The sequence below is a fragment of the Callorhinus ursinus genome, unplaced genomic scaffold (assembly GCF_003265705.2).
Source record: "Callorhinus ursinus isolate GAN/ISIS: 27379988/994484 unplaced genomic scaffold, GSC_fseal_2.0 scaffold49, whole genome shotgun sequence".
Taxonomy (NCBI): domain Eukaryota; kingdom Metazoa; phylum Chordata; class Mammalia; order Carnivora; family Otariidae; genus Callorhinus; species Callorhinus ursinus.
The window spans coordinates 11,199,639-11,221,492 of NW_027397111.1; the positions used below are offsets into that span (position 1 = coordinate 11,199,639).

General features: G+C 39.1%; 1 pseudogene; it reads right to left on the bottom strand.

The window, feature by feature from the left end:
- Positions 1 to 18,794: 18,794 nt before the first annotated feature.
- On the bottom strand, positions 18,795 to 19,772 carry LOC112806280 (olfactory receptor 52D1-like; annotated as a pseudogene).
- Between the last annotated feature and the right edge of the window lie 2,082 nt (positions 19,773 to 21,854).

Below are 21,854 nucleotides of genomic sequence, written 5' to 3' on the forward strand. Positions count from 1 at the left end.
ATCATATGAAGGAATGCTCAGGAGTCACAAAGGATAAAATAGGTCTATTTTTGCTGATAAAACACAATTGCTAAGAAGTAACACTAAGTAAACACATTTAAACATTTATAGGGTGTTCTCACATGTGTAAATTATAAACATTAATTCAATTTTGCCCGCAGAAGTTATTTCTTGTTTAATTTTCACTATAAAACTTTTTCTATAGAAGACATGTAGACATCTATCTTAAGATGCATTTTCTTGGGGCGCTCAGGTGGCTAAGTCAGTTAAGCGTCTGCCTTCAACTCAGGTCATGATCTCAGTGCCCTAGGACTGAGCCCCACATCCCGCTCCCTGCTCAGTTGGGAATCTGCTTCTCCCTCTCCCTTTCCCACTGCCCCTCCCCTGCCCACTTGTGCCCATACTATCGTCCCTCTCAAATAAATAAGTAAATAATATATTTTTAAAAAGATGGAACTAATGAATCATTGAACACTACAACAAAAACTAATGATGTACTATATTTGGCTAACTGAACATAATAAAAAAAAGATGCATTTCCTTAAGTTCACTTAGAAATTAAATAAAAATTAGAATATTCTATCATCAAATTTATAGTGGTACTCAACTATAGCATATATTTAGATATCAGTGACTCAGTCCTACTTTTCAGGATTCTAAGTTATCCAGAAAACAAGAACTGATTATATTCGAAAGGGCAAAAGTGTCCTAATGTTATTGTGTTATTAATATGTTATTAAAAATAATATGTTTAGAACATCTAAACACAAAACAATTGGTGTTCCCCTTAATACTGCATTTAAGCAAATGGCAGACCATTCAAATAAAATACAATTGAAGGAGACTTGATACAAATTGAAATTTTTCTTTTCACCTGTCAACCATTGCTTAAACTTTCTCTCGTCAGATTGTAGGCATGTAGCTCAGTAATCCGAAGTGGAACTTCCCTAAAATCAGACCATCTCTGAGACAGCTCTGCTACATGTGACTGGTATCCACAGCCCACAGTTCACAGCAAAATCTCTTGAAGTGTAATGGAGTTTCCTTCCGTTGCTGTCAGCAGGGTTTTGCATGACTTGTTTGACTTCACTTTTATCCTTTTATTAACTATTTGAATTAGTATTTATTTATTTATTTTTATTTTTTATTGTTATGTTAATCACCATACATTACATCATTAGTTTTTGATGTAGTGTTCCATGATTCATTGTTTGTGCATAACACCCAGTGCTCCACGCAGAATGTGCCCTCCTTAATACGCATCACCAGGCTAACCCATCCCCCCACCCTGAATTAGTATTTAAATACTCAATTTCTGTTCTCTGTCCTGAAAACATTTGAGAAAGTATCAAATCTGTAGCTTCTTCTGTTAAACTATAATATAAAAATGCTGAGAACTTCCTAATAGTCCCCAAAATGATAACAGGACTTTTTTTTTTTTTTTGCATTAAACTGTAAACCTTAAGCAAACAAACAAACAAACAAACAAAAGAAAGCAACGTCTGTCAATAGCTGAAGAACTGACCACTGGAAAAGGAGGTCCTCCATTGGTGGCACATATTCCAAGTATCAAACTCTCAGATTTATGTATGTGTATATGTATACAGACAGACTGGAGTATTGACCTGTTTGATATAGTTACTGACTTGTAAGACTCCAAGACCAAACAACATGATATTTTAAAAACAATCAGGCAAAATTCAACAAGAGACACACAAGAGATTAATAGCTTTGGTTTGCTAATATGAACTCAATAAGCTAAGAAGTTGTAAAGATGCTAACATATTCTTAGGTGTATTGATCTATTAAAACAGCCAGCCACATGACTGAAGTTTTAAGAACAGAACTTCAAAGCAGTGGTACTTAAGTAGAGCAGAAAAACTCACCTAAATACCCATTTTAAAAAAAGATTTTATTTATTTATTTGACAGAGAGCACAAGTAGGTAGAGCAGCAGGGAGAAGCAGACCCCCCCACCCAGCAGGGAGCCCGACGTGGGGCTCGATCTCAGGATCCTGGGATCATGACCCAAGCAGAAGGCAGCCGCCTAGCCAACTGAGCCACCCAGGCACCCCACCTAAATATCCATTTTTAACTCATAGTAGGTATGTTTGGAAAAAGCGTATTCAGCCTCATAATATGAAATTGTGTGTCACACAATCAGAAATGAACTATTTAAACATACAAACTAAACAGGCTCACAAAGCTACATTTGACACTTCAGATAAGAATAAAGAAAATGACCAAGTTTCCCACATATGCCTGTGCTCCTGCACACCCATGGGAGACACTCAGGAGAGGCTTGGAGTGGTGCTTTCACTTCTGTCAAAATGGAGCATGAGCTCCACATGGCTCAAGTTCACAACCAAAGGAGAAGGTAGAAAGCACTACAGGAAAAGGACCCCTTCAGTGAAAGAAGAAAAATGGTCTTTCTCAGAACTACCAGACAGTGAGGGGGAACAGGGTGATCAAAGGAAGGGCACTGCCAGCTTCATTTGTCTCTATTCCTGGGTCTGTTTCACAACATTTGAGTTGGAGGAGAAGGCACATGGATAGGAAAGTGTGATTTACCAAAGAAACAAAGTAGAAACATCCAGGAATGAATGAATAAAAAAAACAAACAAAATAAAGAATAGGCCTGTTGGCTGATGTCAAAGGGGAGGAAAGCTAACTTGTAACTGGCAACAGCAGAGAAAGGAAATAAAAAACAAAACAAAAAAACCTGCTGCAAGTAAAAGAAGAAAACTAAGTAAGTATCTAGGAATATGGATGGGAGAGTCATCACTGTGAGAAAGGGAACTATATCCAGATGCTTGTATTTATGCATTAATATTTTAATATGTAAGGTAATTATGAGTATACATAACAGATGTCTAAAGGCTTGACTTCGGGAACTGACATCACGTTGAAGTAGATGGACAATTTTACATCCTGTTGTGTATCCTACCATATTTGATTGCCTTTCCGAGTACATGTATTATTTTAACAGCAACAACAGAAATTGGGATAGCAAACATAAACAACATTCTTTTTTTTTTTCCATAAACAACATTCTTATTTAGTTCTGGGTGAAAAAGAAAACTCGGAGAAAAATAAGGATTGAGGAGAACCATGCACATCATTAGAAACTCTTTTTAGGAGCCCTTCAAAATATTTTTAAGGATTATTTTTAGGGAATATCTGCCCAGGTTACCTAAGTTCACTTTAACTGTGGAAATTGAGTTATCATAATAAAGATAGATGACTTTGTTACTAAAAGTTAGAAAATTCAGATAATAATTCTGTTGGATGGGCTCAAGATGTGAGCTCCCTGTTAATCTCAAAGTCAGTCCACAGGCCTCCTGTGAGTCCTCAGTCGTGTGGACTGTTTCAGTAGATAATCCCCATGCCAATTCCTAATGCCCTTGGTCCCACTTCCTATTCAGCTACTGGTGCTGTGACCAGTTCCAGGCAGGTGTAATCAGATAGTGAGCATCAGGTCACACTTAGTACCTGGAGCTCCTTGCCATGGGACTTCGCCAACTCCATGGCATGGGACAGCCCAGCCAGCAGCTCTGCTGCCATGTGTATACAACCACGAATTACTGGGGTTGAGGACGTGAGCCCCACAGGAGCCTTGAGCTCCATAGGAGCCATTGGGTAGAATCCTCTCAGCTCTCGGGGATGACAATTCTTAAATGCATTTCCTAAGACTCTTCAGCTGGTCCTGGCAGCGTTGGACACCAGTCTCCACTAGTCCTCTGTAACTGGATAAAAAAATTCCCTGTATTGGCTTTTCCTCTTTTCAGTTTTCACTCCACCTGTTTTTCACACCACACCTCCTGTGATCACTTTTCTAAATAAGGCGCTAATATGCAAGCCTTTGTCTTAGGCCCTGCTTTCTGGAACACCCAGCATATACTCCTCAGTGGTGAAAACTCCAGGTCTTCTGCCCTAGTACCTCAGACTCCAGTGAGAGTTGTTGCCTGCTTAAGAATTTTTTAGGAGTTAATTATACATAAAACCATTATATAATCATTTTGTTATAATAATCTGTAATTTATCTGGGGGTTTAGGACATCTCCAGGCAGAAATCCCTCAGGAAAGATAATGAAAATGAAATGGATTCAACATTGTTTCAGCCTCCAAAGACCTGACAGCCAAGCAGAAAGTGATTTAAACTTGACCAAGATAACAAAACATATGAACATTGTTCTGATTTTTGCATGGCTAGGAACAATTCTATAGGGTGAAGGGTAAACTAGTCAGTTGACATGTTTGTAAACATAACAACACTGCAACCAGTATTAAGGTTAACTAGCTGCAAGCTTACGAACTCCTTGCTTGCTGACATAAGGCCTTGCTCTGTAGCAGAACAAATTTACTCTCCTTGAAATTTGCAGACAACCAGCCTTGAGGAATGAAGGACCAGAACTTTCCCAGAAGATAAGTCCTGACTATATTCAAAAATAGCTGCCAGGGACACCAGAGGGTCCATTCAGATATCCACATGAGAGTAACTGCCTGCACACCTCCTTCTCCTACACAGAGCCCCCCAACTTTTCCCCAAGCCTTCCCTTTAACACCTTCTGGTTGCACCTGGACAGGGAAGATGTCTTTGAGACATTAGTCCACCAACTTCCCAAGTTGCCGGCTTCCTGAAAAAGCAACCTTTCTCCCCACCATCACTTGTCTATCTGGTATGGATTTTCCAAGCAGCAAGCAGCCAACCCTGAGTTGGGAATCAGTACTGTGACCCATATCATCATCTGGCACATTTACAGCAAGGCCACAGGAGAGAAATCAAGCTCATCCTGCAGTAAGAACAATCAACCACAGATTAATAACACTTGTGAAGAAGGAAAAATGCTCAGTGAGAAAGGCAGACATAGTCAGGCTTCCTGTGGTGGCTTCTTCTATTTTCTAGTTCCCCAAGTTTTCCCAGAGTCAGCTGCTACTGCCAGGGTTCCCCACACATTCTCCCAAATGTATAGTGTTCAAGACTTAATAAATTTTTAGCCCACAATATCAGTGAAACAAAGAAAGACTTCTCATGTTTATAGAACAGCTCACCAAAAAACAGAAGGAAAACTATTTGCAGCAGGTGGATTCCCTTCTGTACCCGAAATCCTTTCAAATCAGATGAAAAGAAAACCACTCTCAGATCTCAGCGAAACCTAAGCCTCCTGCTATCACAGCTCCTCAGATGATGAGTGCCTCAGGCCTGTTCACTCTCTGGTACTTATTTGTCAATTAAATTATTAATCATCAAACCTTGTGCTCAGGGTTTTGTTTTGGTTTGAATTGTGTCTATGTTTTGTGGAGGATTCAATGTCTGACCTTGGTACTCCTTTCAGACAGGCGGGACTCTGCTCCTCACCCTCTGCTCCTGATTCTTCCATTCATAGAAAAGACACTTGCGATTCAATCCTCATTTTTTTGCCTTGAAGGTTGTGCCCCTTATTTCAAGTTCTGAAATATCCTACCTTTCTCAGTCCTTGTTACTGAACTGTTCAGGCTACTGGAAACGTTCATTTATTATTTCCTACAGCAGGCACAACACTCTAAAGAAGTTTCATTCATCTCCCTCCAGTTGAAGTATCGTAAGAGTTCCATCTAAATAGTGGCCACGTGGCATTAAGGATAGGCATATTTTCACTGAATTTTGCCTCATATACAAGTTCTACAATAGGATGGAAACACTAGAATCTTTCTGCTTTCAAGCTCCATGCAGCTTCTAGTACTTGCCATTACAACCACATTAATTCTCTAGAGAAGAAAGAATATCCTCTGAATGTAATGAATTCCCACATCTGGGCACAGGATCTGACCTCCACAGCTGCCATGAGTACCTGTTCAGGACTTCTCCCTGGACACCCACAGAAACTGCCTTGCAGAGGTTTGTAATCAATAAGTTCCAGTATAAAACAGACTTTTACAACTAAAACCACTAATGGGACATTCTCAAAAGTTCTCCTTGTAAGAGAATCTTGCCAAACAGGGAATTAGTTGAGAGAAGGAGGAGAGGTGACTCTGGGAGTTTTTACAAGTATAAAATTAGGTCAAATGTTTTTAAACCTTTAGTCTCAGGAGCTTCCACTTTTTCCTTTTCCTCTGAAATGTCTCTGAGTGTTACAGATTATATCTCCTATGCATATTCCTTGGTTCTTCATGGAGACAATAAAGTCTTCTACCCACAGGTAAAGCCAGCCAGCAAAGAAAATAACATAGTAACTACAAATACTATCTTGTACTTTCCTTGTCCCTTCTCACTGTCCCCAATCTGCACCTCCACTTCCCCTTAAACACTCAAATACAAATGCACACTCACACCCAACACACCTTGGCTTTGCATGGCATGTTGGTGGGCAAGTCATTCTTTCTTTTATGTTGCCTGCATAGGAAACATTCCACCTTATTTCACGTGTGTTCAGCAAGTGCTGTTATTTGGAGTCCTTTTACAAACATGATCACATATAATTTGCCCAACCAACATGTCAGTATGGAGAGACTGTATCACTACCTTCATTTCAAAGGGGATGATAGTCTTACTTCGGAGTTACTGAAAACAAGGAAGTCTCCTGTGACTTAGCCTCTGTATCTAAGGATTCTGGTAGTCAGTCTGACCACATGACACATTTCTGCCACTTGAAAATTTGCCCAGAAACTGTTTCCATTTAACATTTTTTCCTCATACCCACCAGCGCTGGATGATCAGACAAGCTTCTGACCATGGACAATGGTAATGGGCTCCTTCTCCCAGCACCCATATTTGGTCAGTTTGTCCCAAAACTCCTTGGCTTTCACTGCATAAATAATAGGATTGAGCATTGGAGGTACAAGGAAGTAGAGGTTTCCAAGAATGGTGTGCACATGGGGTGGAATTCCCCTGCCAAAGCGGTGAGTGAGAAAAGAGAACAGTGAAGGTGTGTAAGAGATAAGCATAAGCATAAGCATAACACAGATATATGTGGTACAGGTGTTGACTGCTTTGTGGTGGGCTTCTTTAGAAGACAGTCGCAGAACAGCCCAGATGATAAGCACATAAGAGGAGGCAATAGCTGAGATGTCTAGCCCTGCAACCAACAAGGCCACCACCAGACCATATATCCGGTTGACTGTGGTGGCCACACACACCATCTTCACCACAGCCATGTGCTCACAGTAGGTGGTCGGGATGACATGATTTGCATGAAAAGGCATGTTCTGGAGGAGGACAGGCATGGGCAGAATGAAAAAGATGGCTCTCACTAAACTGAGTAGGCCAATGAGCCCAATGTGACTATTGGAAAGAATGGTGGCATAGCACAGGGGCTCACAGATGGCCACATAGCGGTCAAAGGCCATGGTCATCAGGATGGCAGACTGAAAGGCAGATATGGAGTGGATGAAGAACATTTGGACCAAACAGCCCACATAGCTGATCTCACTCTGGCCAAACCAGAAGATGCACAGCACCTTGGGAATGGTGGTAGTGGACATGCCCAGGTCTGTGAAGGCCAATGTGCAGAGGAGAAGGAACATGGGCTTGTGCAGGGAGCGCTCTGTGCAGATGATGAAGATGATGGTGCAGTTCCCAAGAATGGTGACAAAGTACACGGAAGAGAAGGGGATAGAGATCCATCTGTGTTTGTCCTCTATCCCAGGAATGCCTTGGAGAATGAAGAAAGGAGGATGACCCAGGGAGGTATTTCAAACGGTCATGGTGTCACCTGGTGCAGTTCCTGAGAATAACAATAAAATCCTTCATGAGCCTCAAACGTAAAAGAATCAAGGGTTTCAAAGTGGAAAGCAAAAGGTGGAGTGCTTAGATACACAAAAATTTTTCTGAAATCAAGGCGATATATCTTCCATATCATAGTTGAATATTATATGCCTTATTATATAACATACTGAAGTATTCCATAATAATAATGTGGTCTTCCAACATTAATATCTCACAGAATATATTCATTTGGAATAGTTTTATTAAGGATGCACTTAATCATTGTTCACATATAAAGCATGTCATTAAGTATATGAAAATATATTTTGTGAATTTTTGAATGTGTCTCCACTTGAAGAAGGGAACTTGAAGAATATGAGACAAAAAATGGATAGATATACCATGAAAAATGACAGAATATCTAATACCACTTACAGTAAACATAAGATGAAATAGGTCAACAAAAGAGCTTTCCACGAATAAGATAGCTTAAGTGCTTAACAGAATTGTTCACCAAACCTTGAAGGATCCACGTTTGCAGCACATAAGGGACTTGCAGGGACCTCTGATGACAACTGTTCTATGAGGAACAAAGGGATCAGGTGACAGGCTTCTGGGCACCTGAGACTAGGCTGCCAGAGTGGGCCTGTGAAGCGCACCTCACCAGGAACCACTCACCTGAATGTGAGGCAGAGGGTGGGCAGCTGGGCCCAGACAACTTCTTCAAAACTGTGTGTGTCTGAGTGTGGACAGCTGTCTGTAACTGTATGTACATGCACAGCATGGCTCCTGGACAACACACTCAGGGCCCTGCCTGTCCCCCTCCTCACTCTTGGGCCCCGAGAAGCCCTGGTGTGGCCATCTAAGTCACCTAAGGAAAGGCCCCCTGGGTGCCCAGAATTAGCTCTTTGCCACTCCCTCATTCCCCAAAAACACACAGACCAGGCACCACTGCTATTATGCGCGAACTTGACCCTAGAGGTTTCCCTGAGCTCCCAGGAGATGGGGCTGGTTGACCCCAGGGGTTCTGGGCATGTTGCAGTCTTTGGCAGTCACGGAGGAGCCTGTGGAAAGAGGGTGAAGTTAAAGCTGAATCTGGAACTAGATTAGGGTCTGCGAGCTTGTATCCTGAAAGCCCTCTTTCCCAAGTGAGTATAGGTGTGGGAGCCCAGCCGTGCCTTACTCCGTGGCAGGGGTAGTCATGCTCCTGAAGGCATCAGAGGTACTGCACCTGTTGTTGGACACCCTGATCAAGTGTTCTTAGCTGCTCTAGTTCTATCTATCCTTAGCATCCTCCAGATTCTTTACTCTATCTTATTTCTCTGGCCAATGGCTTTACCCCAGACATTCTCTCTCCCCCAGCCCCCAAGGTGTTTTCTGCAATCCCACCTCTCATGTTCCAATATCCCCTCAACTTTTGGGTCCAGATGTGGCCATGTTTCTTTCTTATTAGTTCAGAGGAAGAAAGTTTGTCAAAAATTCTGCCATGTCCATTGCAGAATGCATAAACCAACACCATACATTGTCAAAATCATGCAAAATCAAGCAAAATCATTTCAGGAGTGGGACTCAGAGGACCAGATTCTAAATCATGGTGTAGTGCAAGTTCTTTTTACAAACAGGCCCTCTAGGGTGTCTTTGTTCTGAGTCAGGTGTCAGCTGGAGGGAAGCAGTGGCTGAGAGAAAGAATAGCAGAATAAAGGACCTGACACAATCTATATATCAACAGAAAGAATCACCAACAAAAATAGGCAAGCAGCGATGCATCTGCTCATAGACACATCTGCACACCTCCCCCTGAAGAAAGCTTGTTCTAATATCATGCCAAAATTCTGGGCTCAGTCATTCTCTCCTCTCTGCCCCAGGGATATCCTGATGGATAATAATGACAGGTAGTAACCAGCAAGACTCCTTTTTTCCTAGCCCTACTGTCTTAGTTTTACATTCGTAATCCAGAGAACTCCCTGCATACTTCTAAAGAATCTTTTCTTGTAGAATATTCCAAAGTTTTCTAAGTGCCATGGTGTTGCCCAGAATCTGTGACCTCGCAGTCACAAGTTTTAAGCTTGCTCTTTGGATAATCACACTACTCAGGGAGAATAGCCCTGGTCTGATTTCTCCCCAAGTACTGTATCCTGATCACTAGCATCATGTTTGTCACATATCGGGCAGATGATAAGAATCAAATAAATGAATAAGGGAATGAATAAGCCCATGAATAAGTTCTTTAAATATGAATTAATTGTGTCCTAGTTTATGAGATCTCACATGGTTTGTTTTCTTGTGTCCATAAAAAGCAAAGACACAACTACTTGAAGGCCATGCCTTCTTCTTCAATGAATTCATAAATCAGGGCCAATCCAAACAAATTTCAATGATTCATTCTTTTTAGAATCTTGACAAAATTCTGAAATTTAACTGGAAGAACAAATATCTGAAAAGCAGCTAGATCCTGCATTTCCCTATAAAATTCCCTAGCCCTTTACTCCACGCAGACTTGCAGTTTCTTGAAGGTCATAGCCTGTTTCAGGCTCCTTTTGCCCAGCAAAACAATAAAGCTATTATCCTCTTGATCCCAAACTCTGTCTTTGCCTTCTATTTTGGCTTTGAAGTATGGATGTCTGTTTTCAACAATAACACATATAATTCATAGATTTATTTGAAAGAAGATAATCTAATTCATTTTTCTTTGATAAAAATTTAGTTGGTTTACAATTATTATAATTCTAATGTTGATAATATTCTTATATAAGTCTACCTTATTCACTTGTGTGTTGTGCCTCTCAGGCTTGTATTTGTGAAGTTTCTGTTTTATAGGATATGTATATTTCTAATTTTGCTAAATAGTAAATCGATCCTGGAAGTGGTTGATTCATAGTTAGTATCCCACTAGCAATGAATAAATGTTCTTATTTCTCTATATCATCACTAATTGTTAGTGTTATTTGATTTTTGTTTTAATTTTGCCAATCCGAATGGTGTTTTTTTAAGTGGTTTTTATTGCATTTTCCTTATTACTCAAATGGTTGAGGGTTGTTTTCAGGAAAGGTTGAAGTGTGAAGCTTCTGGTTGGGTCTTTTCCCAATGGGTGCTACCTCCTCTTGGTCACTATTTTCGACTATACACAGTGTTACTGACAACCAGGGATGCTCACTTGAGCCTTTGGAGTCCAGAATTGGTAATTTGGCCAACCCTAAGTAACTATAAGCATTGGGTAGAGATTCATTTTCTTAGTTTTCTTAGATTATTAATCATGTAGAAAATTGTTTAAGTTAGACATTGTTTCAGTTATTTATTGTTGTATAACAAATCACTACAGACTTAGTAGCTTAAATCAACATTATTTTGCTCACGAAAGTGAAATTTTAGTGCCCAGCAGGGACAGCTTGTTTCTGCTCCCCCAGTGATGATGGGGACAGATTGAAGGCTGGTTCTATTTGGCATCAGGGAAGGGACTGGAATCATCTGGCTACTGGCTTACTCCAGGGTCTGGTGTCTGGGCTGGGAGGATTTAACAGCTAAAGGCTGGAACAGCTAGGAATCTTCATGAATCTCTCTTCATTTCTAGATGATATAATGGCAACTTCAGAGAAGCTGGAATACTTACATGTGAATGAGAGAGAAGAACCAAGAGGAAGAAGGAGGGCAATGGTGAGGGGACAGTGGGGAGAGGAGAGAGACCGGTCTGTATTTCCTTCCATAATGTGGCTTCAGAAGTAAGTCATACTCTGTCACTTCTGACACTAGCACTGAGACACTAAAGCCAACTCCTATTTAAGGGGAGAGAACATAGCTTGTATCTCTCAGTGGAATGTCAAGGTCATTTTGTTAGAAGAATGCAGAATAGGATACATTGGTGTAATTATGTTTTCATCATCTGCCATGGACATCATTAAATTTAAAATTCTTTCTAAGGCAAATTGGATACATGTATATAGGCAGAGATTCCAATATTCCCGATCCTGATTCACTTCATTTCCCTGATTCCTTTTTTTATTACAGTATAATTAATATACAATGCTATATTTGTTTCAGGTGTACAATATAAGACTCAGCAATTCTATACATTTCTCAGTGCTCATCAAGATAAGTGTACTCTTAATACCTTTTATCTATTTCACCCCCCCCCACCTACCTCCTCTCTGGTAACCACCAGTTCGTTCTCTGTATTTAAGAGACTGTTTTCTTCATTTGTCTCTTTGTTGTTTTGTTTCTTAAATTCCACATATGAGCAATACCATATGGTACTCGTCTTTCTCTGATTGACTTATTTCACTTAGCGTAATACCCTCTAGGTCCATCCATGTTGTTACAAATGGCAAGATTTCATTCTTTTTTATAGCTGAGTAATATTTCATCTTATATATAATCTTTATCCATTCATCTATGGATGGATACTTGGGTTGTTTCCATATCATGGCTAAGGTAAATAATGCTGCAATGAACATTTTCAAATTAGTGTTTTTGTTTCTTGGGGGATAAATATCCAGTAGTGGAATTACTATCTTTCTTTTTTTGAATTAGTGGGGTTTTTGGGGGGAGAAGGGGGTAACTACCCAGTAGTGGAATTCCTGGATTGTATGGTGCTTCTATTTTTAATTTTTTGAGGCACACCCATACTCTTTTCCACATTGCTGCACCAATTTGCATTCTCACCAATAGGGCAAGAGGTTTCCTTTTTGTCCACATCCTGACCAATGCTCAATATTTCTTGTTGTTTTTTTTTTTTAATTTTAGCCATTTTGACAGGTGTAAGGCAATATCTCATTGTAGTTTTGATTTGCATTTCCCTGATGATGAGTGATGGTGAACACCGTTTCATGTATCTGTTGGCTATCTGTATATCTTCTTTAGTAAAATGTCTATTCAGGTCCTCTGCTTATTTTACTTGAATGATTTGGTTTTTGGTATTGAGCTGTACAAGTTCTTTATATAACCAAGGAGGTGAAAGACCTGGACTCTAAAAACTATAAAAAATTGAAAGAAATTAAAGATGACACAAACAAATGGAAAAATATTCCATGCTCATGGATTGGAAGAATTAGTATTGTTAAAATGTCCATACTACCCAAAGCAATCTACAGATTTCATGCAATCTCTATCAAAATACCAACACCATTTGTCACAGAATTAGAATAAATAATCCTAAAATTTGTATGGAACCACAAAAGACCCCAGATAGCCAAAGCAATCTTGAAAAAGAACAAAGCTGGAGGTATCACAATCCCAGATTTCAAGATATAATACAAAGCTATAGTAATCAAAACACTATGGTACTGGCACAAAAATAGACACACAGATCAATGGAACATAACGGAGAGTCCGGAAATAAACCCATGTTTCTATGGTCAACTAATCTATAACAATGGAGGCAAGAATATACAATGGGGTAAAGACAGTCTCTTCAACAAATGGTGCTGCATGCAAAAAAAAATGAAACTGGACCATCCTTTCCCACTATACACAAAATAAACTTAAGATGGATTAAAGACCTAAATGTGAGACCTGAAACCATAAAACTCCTAGAAGAAAACATAGGCAGTAATTTTTCTGACAAGAGCAATAGAAACATTTTTCTAGATATGTCTTCCAAGCAAGGGAAACAAATCCAAAAATAAACAAGTGGGACTATATCAATCCAAAATATTTTGCACAGCAAAGGAAATCATCAACAAAACAAAGAGGCAGCCTACTGAATAGAAGATATTTGCAAATGGTATATCCAATAAGGGGTTTATATCCCTGATTCTTTTTAAAAATAATGTAGCACAAGCCCAATTACAAACCCACTAAGAATTTGTGATGGTTAATTTTATGTGTCAACTTGACTGGGCTAAGAGATGCCTAAAGAGCTAGTAAAACTGTTTGTGGGTGTGTCTGTGAGAGTGTTCCGGAGGTGGACTAGGTAACGATAGTAGTCCCTAATGTGGGCAGGCATCATCCAATCCACTGAGGGCCTGAATAGAACTAAAAGGGAGAGAAAAGGTGAATTTGCTTTCTGTTTGAACTGGACATCCATCTTTTTCCCTTGAACATCAGCGTTCCTGATTCTCAGGCCTCAGGTCTCATACTGAGCCTCATAGCATCAGCTCCTTGGCTTTCAAACCTTCAGTCTCAGACTGAATTACACTGCTGGCTTTCCCAGGACTCCACTTTACAGACAGACAGCAGATTGTGGGGCTTCACAGACTCTAAAATTGTATGAGCCATTTTTTTTTTAACTTAACTTCTTTCTCTACAGCGTGAGTTTCCTGAAGTTACATACTGTGCCTTATTCAACTGTGAAATTCAATGCCCATTATACCTAGTACATAATTGATCCCACAATAAATCTCTTCTTTTATCTGTCTATCATCTTCCCATCAATCTACTTATTTATCTATCTCTGTAATCATCTATCAATCTATCTCCTATTGGTCCTGTTTGCCTGGAAAACCTGACTAATAAAAAATTCTGTGCTCTAATAAAAGCTGCCCAAAGGTTAGTCTTTCGAGGAGATTTTGATGTGCACAAGACTTTTCATTTGTGAGGCACCTAAAACAAAAAGTAAATAATGTAGCCAATGATCTGCTTTCTTTAACTAGCATGAGTAGTGTTTCAAACATATTACAGACTCAAAAGTCTCCCTGTTATCTTCCTGAGTCACACCAAAAAGGGAGAAGCCTATTAAAGACCTATTAAGTTCCTACCCTCTGTCTGGGTAGAGCCAGAAGATGCAAAACTGTGACTGCAGAAGACTAACTGACATGGTCCTGAAAATCATTTAAAGTGATATGATTTCTAACATACCTCTTACTCTCTCTCTGCTCCAACATGTAACATTTTTCCATGTTAATCTGTGGCTAATTCTCCCTCCTTCCTTCCCTCTTTCCTTCCTTACCCCTTCCTCCCTCCCTTCCTTCCTTCTTTTTCTCTTTCTTTCTCTCTCTCTGTCTCTTTCCCTTTCCCTTTTTATTCCCTCTCTATCTGCTTCTCTTTTACAAAAGTTTAAGGATTATTGGCCCCCAAAATTGTTCGTTTGGTTTATGCCCACTTTAAAATTGTCTATTCCAGATAAATCTAATATATATAATATAAAATTAACCTATTTTTTCTTTTAAAAAAATGGCTGAAATTTATTAAGATTATAAATTCTCTACAATATATACATTGTTTTATTTATTAATATAATTGGTTATGTTTTAAAACTTAAGTTGATAGCCCTTAATTTATAATTGTATCATATTTGTATGTTTCTGTAATTCTATTTGTATTGATACAAATATACATCAAAAAAATTAAAAATCCATAAATAATGAAGAAAATAATACAACAGCTCAAAAATATAGATCTTTAAACGTTTTCTTTTTTGGCTTTTAATTGCTTTACCAAAAGTTCATTTTTTAAAAAAATATAGTAAAGGTTTTAATAAGCAAGTTTCTTATGGCTTTGTGTTCTCAGTATATTACCTTTATTATCTTGCATTATTTATGCCTTATATTCATATCTTGTCTTCTCTGATAATTTTCTTTGACTTTATATTTCCCAAAGTAAGGCTCTGATTTCAAAATAAGAAAAATGGTAAGATGTCTTGATACTTAAACTATGAGTTGTCTAAATAACCATTACTTATCATAAAGATTTGCTTGCATACTTTTTTTTAAAAGCATAATAGAAATAATTAGGTTTGTTTCGCATTCTTTTTTTAAATTTTTTAATTTATATTCAATTTAGTTCACATATAGTGTATTACTAGTTTCAGGGGTATTTGGTGATTCATCAATTGCATATAACACCCAGTGCTCATCACAAAAGGTGCCCTCTTTAGTGCTCATCATCAGTTACCCCATCCTCCCAACTACCTCCCCTCCAGCAACCCTTAGTTTGTTCCCTATAGTTGAGTCTCTTATAGTTTTGGCATTCTCCAAATTTTAATTCTATTGTGAAAGCTCTCTCATTATCTATATTAAGATAAAATTTTTGATGATTGTTCACTTTTTAGATTAGATAAAACATATTCTTTTTTTAATCAATTAATTTATTTTTATTATTATGTTATGTTAATCACCATACATTACATCATTAGTTTTTTTTATGTAGTGATCCATGATTCATTGTTTGCATATAACACCCAGTGCTCCACGCAGTACGTGCCCTCTTTAATACCCATCACCAGGCTAACCCATCCCCACACCCCCTCCCCTCTAGAACCCTCAGTTTGTTTCTCAGAGTCCATCATCTCTCATGGTTCATCTCCCCCTCCGATTTCCCCCCCCTTCATTCTTCCCCTCCTGCTATCTTCTTCTTCTTCTTTTTTTTTTTACATATAATGTATTATTTGTTTCAGAAGTACAGATTTTATATTTAAAGATACAAAAATTTATTAGTAACATACATCATGGAATAAACAAGATCCTTGAAGATTTGTTAATATCTTTACTGTCCATAATTAATTCTTACTAATAGGATACTTATGTGATACTAAAGGGTAATCACAGATTAAAAATCTTTAAAAGTTAATTGTGTGTTATCTATCAGTTGGGAATTCCATTTTGATAATGCTAGTTAAGATGATAAACTGACTGTAGCTATTTAAGATTATCACCAACAGATTATCACCAACTGCATTCCCATACCAACCACCTATTTACCCTCTACCGTACAATCTTAAAAGAAGAGATAGGATATTTTGGAAACATCATCAAAAAAAGATTACCCTGATCCTCACTAGAGAAGACTTCTCAGGTACTGTAAATAACCAGCACAGCAGTGAAGTCTCAAAGAATAATCCTTGAATACATGTTTCCAGCTAACAATGTCCCTTTTCTAATGAAAATTATTAAGGAGTCCACATATTGGAACCTTAAGAATCCTCCAGAAGCAGAAAATCCTTGGAGGGCAACAGCTCACCCTAAATTTTCTGATTATCAGATGATGACACAAAGTGTCCAGCCGCTAGGCAAGAAAACAAACCAAGGTTAATTTTTGAGATCTCTGTTCTCCTTTATTAATTTGCTTTATTATTGATCTTCCATATTATCATAGTTTGGTGTATTTTGCCAGTCTTGAATTGGTTTTAATAATTTTCAACAAAGGAGATAGTTATCACTGTTACTTAATTGTCCTTTCCCCAAAGTATAGGAAGCACCTTATTACAATTACTTTTTGATAGATTTTTTTATAGAGATGGCTTAGTTATTTGTCATGGGAACCCTGAGAAGATCAAAACCAAGATACAGACAGGTCGTACCTTTTTGCCTCAGCCCAGTGGAAAGAGGGCCTAGTATTAGGATGGATCATAAATTAATGATTACTTCATTGTAAGAAAAAATAGAATTATCTTAACATGTACATATTTTCCTCTTTAATAGTATCTTTTACACCTTGTCACTGCAAATGCCATATTTTGTTGAATTGCTTTACTTCCTCTCTCTCTAGAGTGTGAATTTTCTGAAGTCACACGCTGTGTCTTATTCACCTGTGAAATTCAGTGTCTATTGTACTTATTACATGGTTGATCTTCAATATATACTTTTGAATGAATGTTCATCTAAAGGGGTAAATAAATAGTCTTTCTAAAGTTCTTGCAAAAGGCCTATTTTTGTTGTTGTTAGTAGATTAGAGATGTCCAAAGACTGGGCAGAGGTAGGAATGGGGAGTTATTGCATAATGGTTATTAAGTTTCTATTTGTGGTGACAAAATGTTTGGAAATACAGGGGCACCTGCGTGGCTCAGTCATTAAGCGTCTGCCTTTGGCTCAGGTCATGATCCCAGGGTCCTGGGATCGAGCCCCGCATTGGGCTCACTGCTCGGCAGGAAGCCTGCTTCTCCCTCTCCCACTTCCCCCTGCTTGTGTTCCTTCTCTCTGTCAAAGAAATAAATAAAATCTTTAAAAAAATATTTGGAAATACATAGTGCTAATAGTTATACAACATACTGGTTTGAAAGGCAAATTTTATGTGATATATTTTATAATAGCACAATAAAAATTCTTTTTGATCTCTGCTTATATATGACCCTTATGCTTATGCTTCAAACAACACATTACAAATTAAATCAAGTCTATAAGTTGAATCTCAGATCTTAGAAAAAGAAAGATAAGGATACTGAAGTTGAAAAGTGGCACAAATGCCTTAGAAGATGGAGAATTTCTGGTCAAGGCAACATACAGTGAAAAAGTGGCTCAGGAGAAGATTGATGTATTGTGTATGAGGGTAGACTGGTTACTTGCTTTCATCCCTTTCGAGGTATCCAAAAACAAACACCCCAGCTCCTTATGGAAGGCCAGCGTGTGCTAAAGCATGAAGGCCAGCTATTTGCAGAAAGCAACATGTCAGCTCTGATTAACCTGTGTTACGCTGGCTAGCATTAGCAGGAAACTCTGTGTCCCCAGGATTTGTATATACCCAAAGCGTTGACTAAATGAGGCAAACAAAAGGTCAGACTACCTCCCTAGTGGCCCACAAAATCACTTACATGTAAATCAAGTTCATTTCAGAGAATATCAGGGAAAAATGCAAAGATCAACAGAAATGAAGTGAATATATTAGCTACAAAGTGTCATTTTTTGAAGCAATTCTTTGAGAAAATTGAGTTGCGGCTTTCCCGTTGATACATGTGCTTCCAGACTTCTTACAAAGCATCACTTAGCAGTCATCTCCATCTGTTTAAATCTAATGCCGGATCCAGAGGATCCTGGGCTGCCTCAGACCATCTCTCATCTAGGGTTGATACTCTTACTGCAAACACTCTTGGTTTAAGAAAGTGCCGACAATCAATCAATCAATGTGTATGTGTGTGTTATTCTCAATTTCTTAAAGCTATACGTGAGTAGATCTTTTTTGATCACTTTTCTTCTTTCCAGCGCTGGGTTTTCTGAACATAGAGTAACTTACTGGCTCTTACTGTCAAATGTACTACAACAATGCTTCCTGATGTTTTCCTACAAAGATTCAAAACCTACAGGCCTATTGATGAGCCACATAATAGCCTTACAAGAAAATAGTAATCTGTAGGTTTAGCAGGTATCAATGTGTTGTTCTAAATACTTCAAAAAGTTTCAGATAATACATGATACTGGCTTGCTAGAATTAGCAGAAACAGAAATCTCTAGTCCAAGGAAGGTGACAGATTAATTATAACTTTTCCCATTGGTCCTTGGGGTACGTAGAGATTCTAGGTACCTCCTTCCCATAAAAAAGCCAAATATTCTCAGGCGGATCTGTTTGGTATTAATGCCATGGACCAGGGGGTTGAGAACAGGGGGCACAAGGAGATAGAGATTTGCAAGTACAATGTGGACATGAGGAGGTACTTGGTGACCAAAGTGGTGGGTGAAAAAAGAAAAAAAGGCAGGTACATAGAAAACAAGAATCACACAAATGTGGGCTCCACAAGTGCTAAATGCTCGGAACTGGGCATCCTTGGAGGGCAGGTGTAGCACAGCCTGCAGGATCAGGCCATAGGAGGTGGTGATGAGGACCACATCCATGCCAGTGACTGAAAGTGCCACAGTGAGACCATAAATGGTGTTGGGCTTGATGCTGGCACAAGTCAGCTTGGCAATGCCCATGTGCTCACAGTAGGTGTGGGAGATGATGTGATGTCCACAGAAGGATAAACGTTTGATGAGGATGACAAAGGGAAAACAAAGAGGAGGCCACGGACCACACATGCCAGACCAATCTTCCCAATCACTGTGGCATTAAGGATGGATGTATAATGAAGCAGACGGCAGATAGCCATGGCCAGTAGAACAGCCGACTCTGTGGCAAAGACAGTATGAACAAAAAACATCTGTGTGAGACAGCCATGGTAGGAAATTATGTGGGGCCTAAGCCAGAAGTTTGTTAGCATTTTGGGCAATGTGGTGGAACAGAGAATCAGGTCAGTGATAGAAAGTAGGCACAGGAAGAGGTACATTGGCTCATGCAGTTCTATCTGTCATGATGATGTAAAGGATGGTGCCATTTCCAACGAGAGCAAGGATATGCATGGAGCAGAAGGGGATGGCAGCCCACACGTGCTGGTCTTGCATCCCAGGGATTCCAAGCAGAATAAACGTGGAAGGATGGAAGGCAGTGTCATTGGTGACTGATGCAGAAAGCATAATGATGAAGAAAACACACGGCTTTATCTCCCTGAAAGTGGTTAGAAAATGAAATGAATCATCCTGGATGTTATTTATTCCTCCCACGTATTCAATTTCTTGCCTCTCTTTCATTCCCACCAATTCTACTCCAATTCATGCCTTCCTCACGTCTTGCCTGGGGTATTAAAATAGCTTTGTAACTAATATGCCTACTTCTAGGATTTCCATCTTCCACTGAAGCCTCTACATTGCTAAGGAAGTATTCTATCATGTGAAATTCATCAACAATAACACAAATATAACCTTTCTTAGTGTGTGCTCTTCAGAATCCCTTGTATCACCCTCCTCTGGTCTACCCTCCACCACTTCCCATCATGTTCTAGGTCCTGGGACACTGGACTACATCCAGAGACTCCCCTGCCCTCTCACTTCTGATTGGATTTGACAATAAGAAACACCAACAGAGGATTAAAGGCAGGTGAGAGATTTATTCCTTCAGCTCCCTCCCTGCAGAATTGCTGCAAGCTGGTTTTATCTCTCTGTAAATATCTTTCTCTGACTTTGGTTTCTTCTTGTCTCCATGTCTTCCCCTTGTCCTTTCAGTCCAAGGGACAATACCAGTGCCTGCTGTCACTAATCCAGGAACTTCACAAGCACTTGTGACTTCCCTACACTTACCCACATCTTTGAAAATGGTTTCTGTATTACACTGCCCTGAACGTTCCTAATGTAGCTGTGAGCTCCATTTCCTGCTAGGATCTTGATATGGCGTGCAAAGCTCTTCTTGCTTTCACACTTTCCCACATCTCAGATTGTTCACCATCCCATTCTACCACATACTTCATGTTCCAGCCATATCTAAGTGTTTTGAATTGTCCAAAAGCATGCTTTGTCACATCTGCATGCTTTTTCATATGCTGCTTTTGGGGAGCACAGAATAGCTATTCCCATTGGTCACCTGGTGAACTGCTATTTAATAGTTCAAAACCCACAGGAATATGTCTCCCTCGATGAGGCCCTTCTATGGTCCCTGCTGTCATGGTGAGACAGTCATACATCTTCAGTATACCTCCCTTAGGAAATATAAGCTACTTTCTGATGATGTGTATGTCTCTTGCCCCATTATACCACAAAATTTGAGTCTCATTTTTTTTTCTACAACTAGCATTAATGCCTTACATACATAAGGCCAAAAGAAAAAAACACATTTAATAAGTAAATGGATAAAAGATTGAACACAGCAAATGATTTTTTTTAACAGACTTTTGTAAGTGACCACAGTTAAAAAATGGTGTTTTTTGGATCAGACAAGATCTTTTCACACCAGATCTATGATCCCCATCATGTTCTTTTCACTCAATATACTCCAGGATGTGCTCCTATTTAGCTCTTCAATACATATGTAGTCTAATCTAATCTACATATATAATAAACCTCTATCTGTTTTCTTGAATGGCCATATGATTGAGTTGGACTGTAAAACATATCTGCCTTAGTCTGTTTTGTTTGCCTTAAAGTATGAGCCCTGATATGATCAGTCAGGCCAGGAGCCTCACAGGTGGGTACTCCCTAAACTCTCCAAGTGAAGCATGCCATGGGAAGGAAAGTAGAAAGTCAGAGACCAGGGGCTCACAGGTGAATTAAATCAGGGAAGATTTTTGGGAGAGACTGGGCTATAGATTGAGATTATGACAATAGCCAAGCAGAAAAGAGTGAGAGAGGCATCTTTCCCTGGAGTCATCTTGCCTTGAAAGATCCTTGTAGGTGAAGTCAGAGTCATCATTCCTACCTTATTGAAGTCCAGTGTTTGGGACTCAAAGATCCTCTTTTTTAGAAGGGACATTAAGTTCATCCAGTTGTCCTCCCCTCAAAAGAATTTAGAATATGCAAACATCTAACACAAGATAAAAAATTCTATAATAATTAAAAAGAATATCTTTCCTTCAATCCCCTATTTATGTCCAACTGTATTATTAAAAGACCAACTGGGGGGGCGGAGCAAGATGGCAGAGGAGTAGGAGACCTAGATTTCGTCTGGTCTCAGGAATTCAGCTGAATAGGGATCAAACCATTCTGAACACCTACGAACTCAACAGGAGA